The sequence below is a fragment of the Phyllobates terribilis genome, unplaced genomic scaffold, assembly GCF_046119375.1.
Source record: "Phyllobates terribilis strain yellow unplaced genomic scaffold, ASM4611937v1 Scaffold_5__5_contigs__length_657084704, whole genome shotgun sequence".
NCBI lineage: Eukaryota > Metazoa > Chordata > Amphibia > Anura > Dendrobatidae > Phyllobates > Phyllobates terribilis.
Window position 1 is genome coordinate 303224547 of NW_027362765.1, and position 17089 is coordinate 303241635.

Genomic DNA, 17089 nt, shown 5'->3' on the forward strand with positions numbered 1-17089 from the left:
AAGCATTTTTATACTTCAGCAGAATTCTGAGAACAAATGAAGAGATCGGAAGCATTTTTAAACGTCAGCAGAATTCCGAGAACAATGGAAGAGTTCCGAAGCATTTTTAAACCTCAGCGGAATTCCGAGAACAATGGAAAAGTTCCGAAGACTTTTTAAATTACAGGAGAATTCCGAGAACAATGGTAAGAGTTCCGAACCATTTTTAAAAGTCAGCAGAATTCCGAAAACATTTCAAGAGTTCCAGAAGCATTTTTAAATTTCAGCGGAATTCCGAGAACATTAGAAGAGTTTCGAAGCATTTTTAAACGTCAGCGGAATTTCGAGAACAATGGAAGAGTTCCGAAGGTTTTTTAAACTTCAGCGGAATTACGAGAACCAATGGAAGAGTTCCAAAGCATTTTTAAACGTCAGTGGAATTCCGAGAACAATGGAAGAGTTCTGAAGCATTTTTAAACTTCAGCGGAATTCCGAGAACAATGGAAGAGTTCCGAAGCATTTTTAAACTTCATCGGAAATCCTAGAACAATGGAAGAGTTCCAAAGCATTTTTAAACTTCAGCGGAATTCCGAGAACAATGGAAGAGTTCCGAAGCATTTTTAAACTTCATCGGAAATCCTAGAACAATGGAAGAGTTCCAAAGCATTTTTAAACTTCAGCGGAATTCCGGGAACAATGGAAGAGTTCGGAAGCATTTTTATACTTCAGCAGAATTCCAAGAACAATCGAAAAGTAACGAAGCATTTTTAAACATCAGCGGAATTACGAGAACAATGGTCGAGTTCCGAAGCATTTTTAAACATCAGAAGAATTTTAAGAACAATGGAAGAGTTTCGAAGCATTTTTAAACTTCAGCAGAATTCCGAGACCAATGAAAAGTTCCGAAGAATTTTTAAATTACAGGAGAATTCCGAGAACAATGGTAAGAGTTCCGAACCATTTTTAAATGTCAGCAGAATTCTGAGAACAATGGAAGAGTTCCGAAGCATTTTTAAACGTCAGCGGAATTCTGAGAAAAATGGAAGAGTTCCGAAGCATTTTTAAACGTCAGCGGAATTCCTTGAGCAATGAAAGAGTTCCGAAGCATTTTTAAACTTCAGCCGAATTCCGGGAACAATGGAAGAGTTCCGTAGCATTTTTGAATTTCAGCAGAATTCCGGGGACAATGGAAGAGTTCCGAAGCATTTTTAAACTTCAGCAGAATTCCCAGAACAATGGAAGAGATCGGAAGCATTTTTAAACGTCAGCAGAATTCCGAGAACAATGGAAGAGTTCCGAAGCATTTTTAAACTTCAGCAGAAATCCTAGAACAATGGAAGAGTTCCTAAGCATTTTTAAACGTCAGCGGAATTACGAGAACAATGGAAGAGTTCCGAAGCATTTTTAAACTTCAGCGGAATTCCGAGAACAATTGAAGTGTTACGAAGCATTTTTAAACTTCAGCGGAATTCCGAGAGCAAAGGAAGAGTTCAAAAGCATATTTAAAACTCAGCGGAAATACTAGAACAAAGGAAGAGCTCTGAAGCATTTTTAAACTTCAGCGGAATTCCGAGAACAATGGAAGAGTTCCGAAGCATTTTTAAACGTCTGTGGAATTCTGGGAACAATGGAAGAGTTCGGAAGCATTTTTATACTTCAGCAGAATTCTGAGAACAAATGAAGAGATCGGAAGCATTTTTAAACGTCAGCAGAATTCCGAGAACAATGGAAGAGTTCCGAAGCATTTTTAAACATCAGCAGAATTCCAAGAACAATCGAAAAGTAACGAAGCATTTTTAAACGTCAGCGGAATTACGAGAACAATGGTCGAGTTCCGAAGCATTTTTAAACATCAGCAGAATTTTAAGAACAATGGAAGAGTTTCGAAGCATTTTTAAACTTCAGCAGAATTCCGAGAACAATGGAAAGTTCCGAAGAATTTTTAAATTACAGGAGAATTCCGAGAACAATGGTAAGAGTTCCGAACCATTTTTAAATGTCAGCAGAATTCTGAGAACAATGGAAGAGTTCCGAAGCATTTTTAAACGTCAGCGGAATTCTGAGAAAAATGGAAGAGTTCCGAAGCATTTTTAAACGTCAGCGGAATTCCCAGAACAATGGAAGAGATCGGAAGCATTTTTAAACGTCAGCAGAATTCCGAGAACAATGGAAGAGTTCCGAAGCATTTTTAAACCTCAGCGGAATTCCGAGAACAATGGAGAAGTTCCGAAGAATTTTTAAATTACAGGAGAATTCCGAGAACAATGGTAAGAGTTCCGAACCATTTTTAAACGTCAGCAGAATTCCGAGAACAATTCAAGAGTTCCAGAAGCATTTTTAAATTTCAGCGGAATTGCAAGAACATTAGAAGAGTTTCGAAGCATTTTTAAACGTCAGCGGAATTTCGAGAACAATGGAAGAGTTCCGAAGGTTTTTTAAACTTCAGCGGAATTACGAGAACCAATGAAAGAGTTCCGAAGCATTTTTAAACTTCAGCCGAATTCCGGGAACAATGGAAGAGTTCGGTAGCATTTTTGAAATTCAGCAGAATTCCGGGGACAATGGAAGAGTTCCGAAGCATTATTAAACTTCAGCAGAATTCCCAGAACAATGGAAGAGATCGGAAGCATTTTTAAACGTCAGCAGAATTCCGAGAACAATGGAAGAGTTCCGAAGCATTTTTAAACCTCAGCGGAATTCCGAGAACAATGGAAAAGTTCCGAAGAATTTTTAAACGTCAGCGGAATTCCGGGAACAATGGAAGAGTTCGGAAGCATTTTTATACTTCAGCAGAATTCTGAGAACAAATGAAGAGATCGGAAGCATTTTTAAACGTCAGCAGAATTCCGAGAACAATGGAAGAGTTCCGAAGCATTTTTAAACGTCAGCGGAATTCTGAGAAATATGGAAGAGTTCTGAAGCATTTTTAAACGTCAGCGAAATTCCGAGAACAATGGAAGAGTTCCGAAGCATTTTTAAACATCAGCAGAATTCCAAGAACAATCGAAAAGTAACGTAGCATTTTTAAACGTCAGCGGAATTACGAGAACAATGGTCGAGTTCCGAAGCATTTTTAAACATCAGCAGAATTTTAAGAACAATGGAAGAGTTTCGAAGCATTTTTAAACTTCAGCAGAATTCCGAGAACAATGGAAAAGTTCCGAAGAATTTTTAAATTACAGGAGAATTCCGAGAACAATGGTAAGAGTTCCGAACCATTTTTAAATGTCTGCAGAATTCTGAGAACAATGGAAGAGTTCCGAAGCATTTTTAAACGTCAGCGGAATTCTGAGAAAAATGGAAGAGTTCCGAAGCATTTTTAAACGTCAGCGGAATTCCTTGAGCAATGAAAGAGTTCCGAAGCATTTTTAAACTTCAGCCGAATTCCGGGAACAATGGAAGAGTTCGGTAGCATTTTTAAACGTCAGCAGAATTCCGAGAACAATGGAAGAGTTCCGAAGCATTTTTAAACCTCAGCGGAATTCCGAGAACAATGGAAAAGTTCCGAAGAATTTTTAAACGTCAGCGGAGTTCCGGGAACAATGGAAGAGTTCGGAAGCATTTTTATACTTCAGCAGAATTCTGAGAACAAATGAAGAGATCGGAAGCATTTTTAAACGTCAGCAGAATTCCGAGAACAATGGAAGAGTTCCGAAGCATTTTTAAACTTCAGCGGAATTCCGAGAACAATGGAAAAGTTCCGAAGACTTTTTAAATTACAGGAGAATTCCGAGAACAATGGTAAGAGTTCCGAACCATTTTTAAAAGTCAGCAGAATTCCGAAAACATTTCAAGAGTTCCAGAAGCATTTTTAAATTTCAGCGGAATTCCGAGAACATTAGAAGAGTTTCGAAGCATTTTTAAACGTCAGCGGAATTTCGAGAACAATGGAAGAGTTCCGAAGGTTTTTTAAACTTCAGCGGAATTACGAGAACCAATGGAAGAGTTCCAAAGCATTTTTAAACGTCAGTGGAATTCCGAGAACAATGGAAGAGTTCTGAAGCATTTTTAAACTTCAGCGGAATTCCGAGAACAATGGAAGAGTTCCGAAGCATTTTTAAACTTCATCGGAAATCCTAGAACAATGGAAGAGTTCCAAAGCATTTTTAAACTTCAGCGGAATTCCGAGAACAATGGAAGAGTTCCGAAGCATTTTTAAACTTCATCGGAAATCCTAGAACAATGGAAGAGTTCCAAAGCATTTTTAAACTTCAGCGGAATTCCGGGAACAATGGAAGAGTTCGGAAGCATTTTTATACTTCAGCAGAATTCCAAGAACAATCGAAAAGTAACGAAGCATTTTTAAACGTCAGCGGAATTACGAGAACAATGGTCGAGTTCCGAAGCATTTTTAAACATCAGAAGAATTTTAAGAACAATGGAAGAGTTTCGAAGCATTTTTAAACTTCAGCAGAATTCCGAGACCAATGAAAAGTTCCGAAGAATTTTTAAATTACAGGAGAATTCCGAGAACAATGGTAAGAGTTCCGAACCATTTTTAAATGTCAGCAGAATTCTGAGAACAATGGAAGAGTTCCGAAGCATTTTTAAACGTCAGCGGAATTCTGAGAAAAATGGAAGAGTTCCGAAGCATTTTTAAACGTCAGCGGAATTCCTTGAGCAATGAAAGAGTTCCGAAGCATTTTTAAACTTCAGCCGAATTCCGGGAACAATGGAAGAGTTCCGTAGCATTTTTGAATTTCAGCAGAATTCCGGGGACAATGGAAGAGTTCCGAAGCATTTTTAAACTTCAGCAGAATTCCCAGAACAATGGAAGAGATCGGAAGCATTTTTAAACGTCAGCAGAATTCCGAGAACAATGGAAGAGTTCCGAAGCATTTTTAAACTTCAGCAGAAATCCTAGAACAATGGAAGAGTTCCTAAGCATTTTTAAACGTCAGCGGAATTACGAGAACAATGGAAGCGTTCCGAAGCATTTTTAAACTTCAGCGGAATTCCGAGAACAATTGAAGTGTTCCGAAGCATTTTTAAACTTCAGCGGAATTCCGAGAGCAAAGGAAGAGTTCAAAAGCATATTTAAACCTCAGCGGAAATACTAGAACAAAGGAAGAGCTCTGAAGCATTTTTAAACTTCAGCGGAATTCCGAGAACAATGGAAGAGTTCCGAAGCATTTTTAAACGTCTGTGGAATTCTGGGAACAATGGAAGAGTTCGGAAGCATTTTTATACTTCAGCAGAATTCTGAGAACAAATGAAGAGATCGGAAGCATTTTTAAACGTCAGCAGAATTCCGAGAACAATGGAAGAGTTCCGAAGCATTTTTAAACATCAGCAGAATTCCAAGAACAATCGAAAAGTAACGAAGCATTTTTAAACGTCAGCGGAATTACGAGAACAATGGTCGAGTTCTGAAGCATTTTTAAACATCAGCAGAATTTTAAGAACAATGGAAGAGTTTCGAAGCATTTTTAAACTTCAGCAGAATTCCGAGAACAATGGAAAGTTCCGAAGAATTTTTAAATTACAGGAGAATTCCGTGAACAATGGTAAGAGTTCCGAACCATTTTTAAATGTCAGCAGAATTCTGAGAACAATGGAAGAGTTCCGAAGCATTTTTAAACGTCAGCGGAATTCTGAGAAAAATGGAAGAGTTCCGAAGCATTTTTAAACGTCAGCGGAATTCCCAGAACAATGGAAGAGATCGGAAGCATTTTTAAACGTCAGCAGAATTCCGAGAACAATGGAAGAGTTCCGAAGTATTTTTAAACCTCAGCGGAATTCCGAGAACAATGGAAAAGTTCCGAAGAATTTTTAAATTACAGGAGAATTCCGAGAACAATGGTAAGAGTTCCGAACCATTTTTAAACGTCAGCAGAATTCCGAGAACAATTCAAGAGTTCCAGAAGCATTTTTAAATTTCAGCGGAATTCCGAGAACATTAGAAGAGTTTCGAAGCATTTTTAAACGTCAGCGGAATTTCGAGAACAATGGAAGAGTTCCGAAGGTTTTTTAAACTTCAGCGGAATTACGAGAACCAATGGAAGAGTTCCAAAGCATTTTTAAACGTCAGTGGAATTCCGAGAACAATGGAAGAGTTCTGAAGCATTTTTAAACGTCAGCGGAATTCCGGGAACAATGGAAAAGTTCCGAAGAATTTTTAAACGTCAGCGGAATTCCGGGAACAATGGAAGAGTTCGGAAGCATTTTTATACTTCAGCAGAATTCTGAGAACAAATGAAGAGATCGGAAGCATTTTTAAACGTCAGCAGAATTCCGAGAACAATGGAAGAGTTCCGAAGCATTTTTAAACCTCAGCGGAATTCCGAGAACAATGGAAAAGTTCCGAAGAATTTTTAAATTACAGGAGAATTCCGAGAACAATGGTAAGAGTTCCGAACCATTTTTAAATGTCAGCAGAATTCCGAAAACATTTCAAGAGTTCCAGAAGCATTTTTAAATTTCAGCGGAATTCCGAGAACATTAGAAGAGTTTCGAAGCATTTTTAAACGTCAGCGGAATTTCGAGAACAATGGAAGAGTTCCGAAGGTTTTTTAAACTTCAGCGGAATTACGAGAACCAATGGAAGAGTTCCAAAGCATTTTTAAACGTCAGTGGAATTCCGAGAACAATGGAAGAGTTCTGAAGCATTTTTAAACTTCAGCGGAATTCCGAGAACAATGGAAGCGTTCCGAAGCATTTTTAAACTTCATCGGAAATCCTAGAACAATGGAAGAGTTCCAAAGCATTTTTAAACTTCAGCGGAATTCCGAGAACAATGGAAGAGTTCCGAAGCATTTTTAAACTTCATCGGAAATCCTAGAACAATGGAAGAGTTCCAAAGCATTTTTAAACTTCAGCGGAATTCCGGGAACAATGGAAGAGTTCGGAAGCATTTTTATACTTCAGCAGAATTCCAAGAACAATCGAAAAGTAACGAAGCATTTTTAAACGTCAGCGGAATTACGAGAACAATGGTCGAGTTCCGAAGCATTTTTAAACATCAGAAGAATTTTAAGAACAATGGAAGAGTTTCGAAGCATTTTTAAACTTCAGCAGAATTCCGAGACCAATGAAAAGTTCCGAAGAATTTTTAAATTACAGGAGAATTCCGAGAACAATGGTAAGAGTTCCGAACCATTTTTAAATGTCAGCAGAATTCTGAGAACAATGGAAGAGTTCCGAAGCATTTTTAAACGTCAGCGGAATTCTGAGAAAAATGGAAGAGTTCCGAAGCATTTTTAAACGTCAGCGGAATTCCTTGAGCAATGAAAGAGTTCCGAAGCATTTTTAAACTTCAGCCGAATTCCGGGAACAATGGAAGAGTTCCGTAGCATTTTTGAATTTCAGCAGAATTCCGGGGACAATGGAAGAGTTCCGAAGCATTTTTAAACTTCAGCAGAATTCCCAGAACAATGGAAGAGATCGGAAGCATTTTTAAACGTCAGCAGAATTCCGAGAACAATGGAAGAGTTCCGAAGCATTTTTAAACTTCAGCAGAAATCCTAGAACAATGGAAGAGTTCCGAAGCATTTTTAAACGTCAGCGGAATTACGAGAACAATGGAAGAGTTCCGAAGCATTTTTAAACTTCAGCGGAATTCCGAGAACAATTGAAGTGTTCCGAAGCATTTTTAAACTTCAGCGGAATTCCGAGAGCAAAGGAAGAGTTCAAAAGCATATTTAAAACTCAGCGGAAATACTAGAACAAAGGAAGAGCTCTGAAGCATTTTTAAACTTCAGCGGAATTCCGAGAACAATGGAAGAGTTCCGAAGCATTTTTAAACGTCTGTGGAATTCTGGGAACAATGGAAGAGTTCGGAAGCATTTTTATACTTCAGCAGAATTCTGAGAACAAATGAAGAGATCGGAAGCATTTTTAAACGTCAGCAGAATTCCGAGAACAATGGAAGAGTTCCGAAGCATTTTTAAACATCAGCAGAATTCCAAGAACAATCGAAAAGTAACGAAGCATTTTTAAACGTCAGCGGAATTACGAGAACAATGGTCGAGTTCCGAAGCATTTTTAAACATCAGCAGAATTTTAAGAACAATGGAAGAGTTTCGAAGCATTTTTAAACTTCAGCAGAATTCCGAGAACAATGGAAAGTTCCGAAGAATTTTTAAATTACAGGAGAATTCCGAGAACAATGGTAAGAGTTCCGAACCATTTTTAAATGTCAGCAGAATTCTGAGAACAATGGAAGAGTTCCGAAGCATTTTTAAACGTCAGCGGAATTCTGAGAAAAATGGAAGAGTTCCGAAGCATTTTTAAACGTCAGCGGAATTCTCAGAACAATGGAAGAGATCGGAAGCATTTTTAAACGTCAGCAGAATTCCGAGAACAATGGAAGAGTTCCGAAGCATTTTTAAACCTCAGCGGAATTCCGAGAACAATGGAAAAGTTCCGAAGAATTTTTAAATTACAGGAGAATTCCGAGAACAATGGTAAGAGTTCCGAACCATTTTTAAACGTCAGCAGAATTCCGAGAACAATTCAAGAGTTCCAGAAGCATTTTTAAATTTCAGCGGAATTGCAAGAACATTAGAAGAGTTTCGAAGCATTTTTAAACGTCAGCGGAATTTCGAGAACAATGGAAGAGTTCCGAAGGTTTTTTAAACTTCAGCGGAATTACGAGAACCAATGAAAGAGTTCCGAAGCATTTTTAAACTTCAGCCGAATTCCGGGAACAATGGAAGAGTTCGGTAGCATTTTTGAAATTCAGCAGAATTCCGGGGACAATGGAAGAGTTCCGAAGCATTATTAAACTTCAGCAGAATTCCCAGAACAATGGAAGAGATCGGAAGCATTTTTAAACGTCAGCAGAATTCCGAGAACAATGGAAGAGTTCCGAAGCATTTTTAAACCTCAGCGGAATTCCGAGAACAATGGAAAAGTTCCGAAGAATTTTTAAACGTCAGCGGAATTCCGGGAACAATGGAAGAGTTCGGAAGCATTTTTATACTTCAGCAGAATTCTGAGAACAAATGAAGAGATCGGAAGCATTTTTAAACGTCAGCAGAATTCCGAGAACAATGGAAGAGTTCCGAAGCATTTTTAAACGTCAGCGGAATTCTGAGAAATATGGAAGAGTTCTGAAGCATTTTTAAACGTCAGCGAAATTCCGAGAACAATGGAAGAGTTCCGAAGCATTTTTAAACATCAGCAGAATTCCAAGAACAATCGAAAAGTAACGTAGCATTTTTAAACGTCAGCGGAATTCCGAGAACAATGGAAGCGTTCCGAAGCATTTTTAAACTTCATCGGAAATCCTAGAACAATGGAAGAGTTCCAAAGCATTTTTAAACTTCAGCGGAATTCCGGGAACAATGGAAGAGTTCGGAAGCATTTTTATACTTCAGCAGAATTCCAAGAACAATCGAAAAGTAACGAAGCATTTTTAAACGTCAGCGGAATTACGAGAACAATGGTCGAGTTCCGAAGCATTTTTAAACATCAGAAGAATTTTAAGAACAATGGAAGAGTTTCGAAGCATTTTTAAACTTCAGCAGAATTCCGAGACCAATGAAAAGTTCCGAAGAATTTTTAAATTACAGGAGAATTCCGAGAACAATGGTAAGAGTTCCGAACCATTTTTAAATGTCAGCAGAATTCTGAGAACAATGGAAGAGTTCCGAAGCATTTTTAAACGTCAGCGGAATTCTGAGAAAAATGGAAGAGTTCCGAAGCATTTTTAAACGTCAGCGGAATTCCTTGAGCAATGAAAGAGTTCCGAAGCATTTTTAAACTTCAGCCGAATTCCGGGAACAATGGAAGAGTTCCGAAGCATTTTTAAACTTCAGCAGAATTCCGAGAACAATGGAAGAGATCGGAAGCATTTTTAAACTTCAGCGGAATTCCGAGAACAATTGAAGTGTTCCGAAGCATTTTTAAACTTCAGCGGAATTCCGAGAGCAAAGGAAGAGTTCAAAAGCATATTTAAAACTCAGCGGAAATACTAGAACAAAGGAAGAGCTCTGAAGCATTTTTAAACTTCAGCGGAATTCCGAGAACAATGGAAGAGTTCCGAAGCATTTTTAAACGTCTGTGGAATTCTGGGAACAATGGAAGAGTTCGGAAGCATTTTTATACTTCAGCAGAATTCTGAGAACAAATGAAGAGATCGGAAGCATTTTTAAAAGTCAGCAGAATTCCGAGAACAATGGAAGAGTTCCGAAGCATTTTTAAACATCAGCAGAATTCCAAGAACAATCGAAAAGTAACGAAGCATTTTTAAACGTCAGCGGAATTACGAGAACAATGGTCGAGTTCCGAAGCATTTTTAAACATCAGCAGAATTTTAAGAACAATGGAAGAGTTTCGAAGCATTTTTAAACTTCAGCAGAATTCCGAGAACAATGGAAAGTTCCGAAGAATTTTTAAATTACAGGAGAATTCCGAGAACAATGGTAAGAGTTCCGAACCATTTTTAAATGTCAGCAGAATTCTGAGAACAATGGAAGAGTTCCGAAGCATTTTTAAACGTCAGCGGAATTCTGAGAAAAATGGAAGAGTTCCGAAGCATTTTTAAACGTCAGCGGAATTCTCAGAACAATGGAAGAGATCGGAAGCATTTTTAAACGTCAGCAGAATTCCGACAACAATGGAAGAGTTCCGAAGCATTTTTAAACCTCAGCGGAATTCCGAGAACAATGGAAAAGTTCCGAAGAATTTTTAAATTACAGGAGAATTCCGAGAACAATGGTAAGAGTTCCGAACCATTTTTAAACGTCAGCAGAATTCCGAGAACAATTCAAGAGTTCCAGAAGCATTTTTAAATTTCAGCGGAATTGCAAGAACATTAGAAGAGTTTCGAAGCATTTTTAAACGTCAGCGGAATTTCGAGAACAATGGAAGAGTTCCGAAGGTTTTTTAAACTTCAGCGGAATTACGAGAACCAATGAAAGAGTTCCGAAGCATTTTTAAACTTCAGCCGAATTCCGGGAACAATGGAAGAGTTCGGTAGCATTTTTGAAATTCAGCAGAATTCCGGGGACAATGGAAGAGTTCCGAAGCATTATTAAACTTCAGCAGAATTCCCAGAACAATGGAAGAGATCGGAAGCATTTTTAAACGTCAGCAGAATTCCGAGAACAATGGAAGAGTTCCGAAGCATTTTTAAACCTCAGCGGAATTCCGAGAACAATGGAAAAGTTCCGAAGAATTTTTAAACGTCAGCGGAATTCCGGGAACAATGGAAGAGTTCGGAAGCATTTTTATACTTCAGCAGAATTCTGAGAACAAATGAAGAGATCGGAAGCATTTTTAAACGTCAGCAGAATTCCGAGAACAATGGAAGAGTTCCGAAGCATTTTTAAACGTCAGCGGAATTCTGAGAAATATGGAAGAGTTCTGAAGCATTTTTAAACGTCAGCGAAATTCCGAGAACAATGGAAGAGTTCCGAAGCATTTTTAAACATCAGCAGAATTCCAAGAACAATCGAAAAGTAACGTAGCATTTTTAAACGTCAGCGGAATTACGAGAACAATGGTCGAGTTCCGAAGCATTTTTAAACATCAGCAGAATTTTAAGAACAATGGAAGAGTTTCGAAGCATTTTTAAACTTCAGCAGAATTCCGAGAACAATGGAAAAGTTCCGAAGAATTTTTAAATTACAGGAGAATTCCGAGAACAATGGTAAGAGTTCCGAACCATTTTTAAATGTCAGCAGAATTCTGAGAACAATGGAAGAGTTCCGAAGCATTTTTAAACGTCAGCGGAATTCTGAGAAAAATGGAAGAGTTCCGAAGCATTTTTAAACGTCAGCGGAATTCCTTGAGCAATGAAAGAGTTCCGAAGCATTTTTAAACTTCAGCCGAATTCCGGGAACAATGGAAGAGTTCGGTAGCATTTTTGAAATTCAGCAGAATTCCGGGGACAATGGAAGAGTTCCGAAGCATTTTTAAACTTCAGCAGAATTCCCAGAACAATGGAAGAGATCGGAAGCATTTTTAAACGTCAGCAGAATTCCGAGAACAATGGAAGAGTTCCGAAGCATTTTTAAACCTCAGCGGAATTCCGAGAACAATGGAAAAGTTCCGAAGAATTTTTAAACGTCAGCGGAGTTCCGGGAACAATGGAAGAGTTCGGAAGCATTTTTATACTTCAGCAGAATTCTGAGAACAAATGAAGAGATCGGAAGCATTTTTAAACGTCAGCAGAATTCCGAGAACAATGGAAGAGTTCCGAAGCATTTTTAAACCTCAGCGGAATTCCGAGAACAATGGAAAAGTTCCGAAGACTTTTTAAATTACAGGAGAATTCCGAGAACAATGGTAAGAGTTCCGAACCATTTTTAAAAGTCAGCAGAATTCCGAAAACATTTCAAGAGTTCCAGAAGCATTTTTAAATTTCAGCGGAATTCCGAGAACATTAGAAGAGTTTCGAAGCATTTTTAAACGTCAGCGGAATTTCGAGAACAATGGAAGAGTTCCGAAGGTTTTTTAAACTTCAGCGGAATTACGAGAACCAATGGAAGAGTTCCAAAGCATTTTTAAACGTCAGTGGAATTCCGAGAACAATGGAAGAGTTCTGAAGCATTTTTAAACTTCAGCGGAATTCCGAGAACAATGGAAGAGTTCCGAAGCATTTTTAAACTTCATCGGAAATCCTAGAACAATGGAAGAGTTCCAAAGCATTTTTAAACTTCAGCGGAATTCCGGGAACAATGGAAGAGTTCGGAAGCATTTTTATACTTCAGCAGAATTCCAAGAACAATCGAAAAGTAACGAAGCATTTTTAAACGTCAGCGGAATTACGAGAACAATGGTCGAGTTCCGAAGCATTTTTAAACATCAGAAGAATTTTAAGAACAATGGAAGAGTTTCGAAGCATTTTTAAACTTCAGCAGAATTCCGAGACCAATGAAAAGTTCCGAAGAATTTTTAAATTACAGGAGAATTCCGAGAACAATGGTAAGAGTTCCGAACCATTTTTAAATGTCAGCAGAATTCTGAGAACAATGGAAGAGTTCCGAAGCATTTTTAAACGTCAGCGGAATTCTGAGAAAAATGGAAGAGTTCCGAAGCATTTTTAAACGTCAGCGGAATTCCTTGAGCAATGAAAGAGTTCCGAAGCATTTTTAAACTTCAGCCGAATTCCGGGAACAATGGAAGAGTTCCGTAGCATTTTTGAATTTCAGCAGAATTCCGGGGACAATGGAAGAGTTCCGAAGCATTTTTAAACTTCAGCAGAATTCCCAGAACAATGGAAGAGATCGGAAGCATTTTTAAACGTCAGCAGAATTCCGAGAACAATGGAAGAGTTCCGAAGCATTTTTAAACTTCAGCAGAAATCCTAGAACAATGGAAGAGTTCCTAAGCATTTTTAAACGTCAGCGGAATTACGAGAACAATGGAAGAGTTCCGAAGCATTTTTAAACTTCAGCGGAATTCCGAGAACAATTGAAGTGTTCCGAAGCATTTTTAAACTTCAGCGGAATTCCGAGAGCAAAGGAAGAGTTCAAAAGCATATTTAAACCTCAGCGGAAATACTAGAACAAAGGAAGAGCTCTGAAGCATTTTTAAACTTCAGCGGAATTCCGAGAACAATGGAAGAGTTCCGAAGCATTTTTAAACGTCTGTGGAATTCTGGGAACAATGGAAGAGTTCGGAAGCATTTTTATACTTCAGCAGAATTCTGAGAACAAATGAAGAGATCGGAAGCATTTTTAAACGTCAGCAGAATTTCGAGAACAATGGAAGAGTTCCGAAGCATTTTTAAACATCAGCAGAATTCCAAGAACAATCGAAAAGTAACGAAGCATTTTTAAACGTCAGCGGAATTACGAGAACAATGGTCGAGTTCCGAAGCATTTTTAAACATCAGCAGAATTTTAAGAACAATGGAAGAGTTTCGAAGCATTTTTAAACTTCAGCAGAATTCCGAGAACAATGGAAAGTTCCGAAGAATTTTTAAATTACAGGAGAATTCCGTGAACAATGGTAAGAGTTCCGAACCATTTTTAAATGTCAGCAGAATTCTGAGAACAATGGAAGAGTTCCGAAGCATTTTTAAACGTCAGCGGAATTCTGAGAAAAATGGAAGAGTTCCGAAGCATTTTTAAACGTCAGCGGAATTCCCAGAACAATGGAAGAGTTCCGAAGTATTTTTAAACCTCAGCGGAATTCCGAGAACAATGGAAAAGTTCCGAAGAATTTTTAAATTACAGGAGAATTCCGAGAACAATGGTAAGAGTTCCGAACCATTTTTAAACGTCAGCAGAATTCCGAGAACAATTCAAGAGTTCCAGAAGCATTTTTAAATTTCAGCGGAATTCCGAGAACATTAGAAGAGTTTCGAAGCATTTTTAAACGTCAGCGGAATTTCGAGAACAATGGAAGAGTTCCGAAGGTTTTTTAAACTTCAGCGGAATTACGAGAACCAATGGAAGAGTTCCAAAGCATTTTTAAACGTCAGTGGAATTCCGAGAACAATGGAAGAGTTCTGAAGCATTTTTAAACTTCAGCGGAATTCCGAGAACAATGGAAGAGTTCCGAAGCATTTTTAAACTTCATCGGAAATCCTAGAACAATGGAAGAGTTCGGAAGCATTTTTAAATGTCAGCGCAATTCCATAAACAATGGAAGAGTTCCAAAGAATTTTTAAACTTCAGCAGAATTCCAAGAACAATGGAAAAGTTCCGAAACATTTTTAAACGTCAGCAGAATTCCGAGAACAATGGAAGAGTTCCGAAGCATTTTTAAACGTCAGCGGAATTCCGAGAACAACGGAAAAGTTCCGAAGAATTTTTAAATTACAGGAGAATTCCGAGAACAATGGTAAGAGTTACAAACCATTTTTAAATGTCAGCAGAATTCTGAGAACAATGGAACAGTTCCGAAGCATTTTTAAACGTCAGCAGAATTCCGAGAACAATGGAAGAGTTCCAGAAGCATTTTTAAATTTCAGCGGAATTCCGAGAACATTAGAAGAGTTTCGAAGCATTTTTAAATTTCAACGGAATTCCGAGAACAATGGAAGAGTTCCGAAGGTTTTTTAAACTTCAGCGGAATTCCGAGAAAAATGGAAGAGTTCCAAAGCAATTTTAAACGTCAGTGGAATTCCGAGAACAATGGAAGAGTTCCGAAACATTTTTAAATGTCAGCGCAATTCCATAAACAATGGAAGAGTTCCGAAGAATTTTTAAACTTCATCAGAATTCCAAGAACAATGGAAGAGTTCGGAAGCATTTTGAAATGTCAGCGGAATTCCGAGAACAATGGAAAAGTTCTGCAGCATTTTTGAACGTCAGCGGAATTCTGAGAAAAATGGAAGAGTTCCGAAGTATTTTTAAATGTCAGCGGAATTCCAAAAACAATGGAAGAGTTCCGAAGCATTTTAAACTTCAGCGGAATACTGGGAAGAATGGAAGAGTTCCGAAGCATTTTAAACTTCAGCGGAATACTGGGAACAATGGAAGTGTTCCGAAGCATTTTTATACTTCAGCAGAATTCCGAGAACAATGGAACAGATCGGAAGCATTTTTTAACGTCAACAGAATTCCGAGAACAATGGAAGAGTTCCGAAGGTTTTTTAAACTTCAGCGGAATTCCGAGAAAAATGGAAGAGTTCCAAAGCAATTTTAAACGTCAGTGGAATTCCGAGAACAATGGAATAGTTCCGAAACATTTTTAAATGTCAGCGCAATTCCATAAACAATGGAAGAGTTCCGAAGAATTTTTAAACTTCAGCAGAATTTCAAGAACAATGGAAGAGTTCCGAAGCATTTTGAAATGTCAGCGGAATTCCGAGAACAATGGAAAAGTTCTGCAGCATTTTTGAACGTCAGCGGAATACTGGGAACAATGGAAGAGTTCCGAAGCATTTTTAAACTTCAGCGGAATACTGGGAACAATGGAAGAGTTCCGAAGCATTTTTAAACTTCAGCAGATTCCGGGAACAATGGAAGAGTTCTGAAGCATTTTTAAATGTCAGCGCAATCCCATAAACAATGGAAGAGTTCCAAAGAATTTTTAAACTTCAGCAGAATTCCAAGAACAATGGAAAATTTCCAAAACATTTTTAAACGTCAGCGGAATTCTGAGAAAAATGGAAGAGTTCTGAAGCATTTTTAAACGTCAGCGAAATTCCGAGGACAATAGAAGTGTTCCGAAGCATTTTAAAACTTCAGCAGAATTGCGAGAACAATAGAAGAGTTCCGAAGCATTTTTAAACTTCAGCAGAAATCCTAGAACAATTGAAGAGTTCCGAAGCATTTTTAAACGTCAGCGGAATTCCGGGTACAATGGAAGAGTTCGGAAGCATTTTTATACTTCAGCAGAATTCTGGGAACAAATGAAGAGATCGGAAGCATTTTTAAACGTCAGCAGAATTCCGAAAACAATGGAAGAGTTCGGAAGCATTTTTAAACATCAGCAGAATTCCGAGAACAATGTAAGATTTCTGAAGTATTTTTAAACTTCAGCGGAATTCCGAGAACAATGGAAAAGTTCCGAAGAATTTTTAAATTACAGGAGAATTCCGAGAACAATGGTAAGAGTTCCGAACCATTTTTAAATGTCAGCAGAATTCTGAGAACAATGGAAGAGTTCCGAAGCATTTTTAAACGTCAGCGGAATACTGAGAAAAATGGAAGAGTTCCGAAGCATTTTTAAATGTCAGCGGAATTCCTTGAGCAATGAAAGAGTTCCGAAGCATTTTTAAACTTCAGCTGAATTCCGGGAAGAATGGAAGAGTTCCGTAGCATTTTTGAATTTCAGCAGAATTCCGGGGACAATGGAAGAGTTCCGAAGCATTTTTAAACTTCAGCAGAATTCTCAGAACAATGGAAGAGATCGGAAGCATTTTTAAACGTCAGCAGAATTCCGAGAACAATGGAAGAGTTCCGAAGCATTTTTAAACCTCAGCGGAATTCCGAGAACAATGGAAAAGTTCCGAAGAATTTTTAAATTACAGGAGAATTCCGAGAACAATGGTAAGAGTTCCGAACCATTTTTAAATGTCAGCAGAATTCTGAGCACAATGGAACCGTTCCGAAGCATTTTTAAACGTCAGCAGAATTCCGAGAACAATGGAAGAGTTCCAGAAACATTTTTAAATTTCAGCGGAATTCCGAAAACATTAGAAGAGTTTCGAAGCATTTTTAAACTTCAGCGGAATTCCGAGAACAGTGGAAGAGTTCCGAATGTT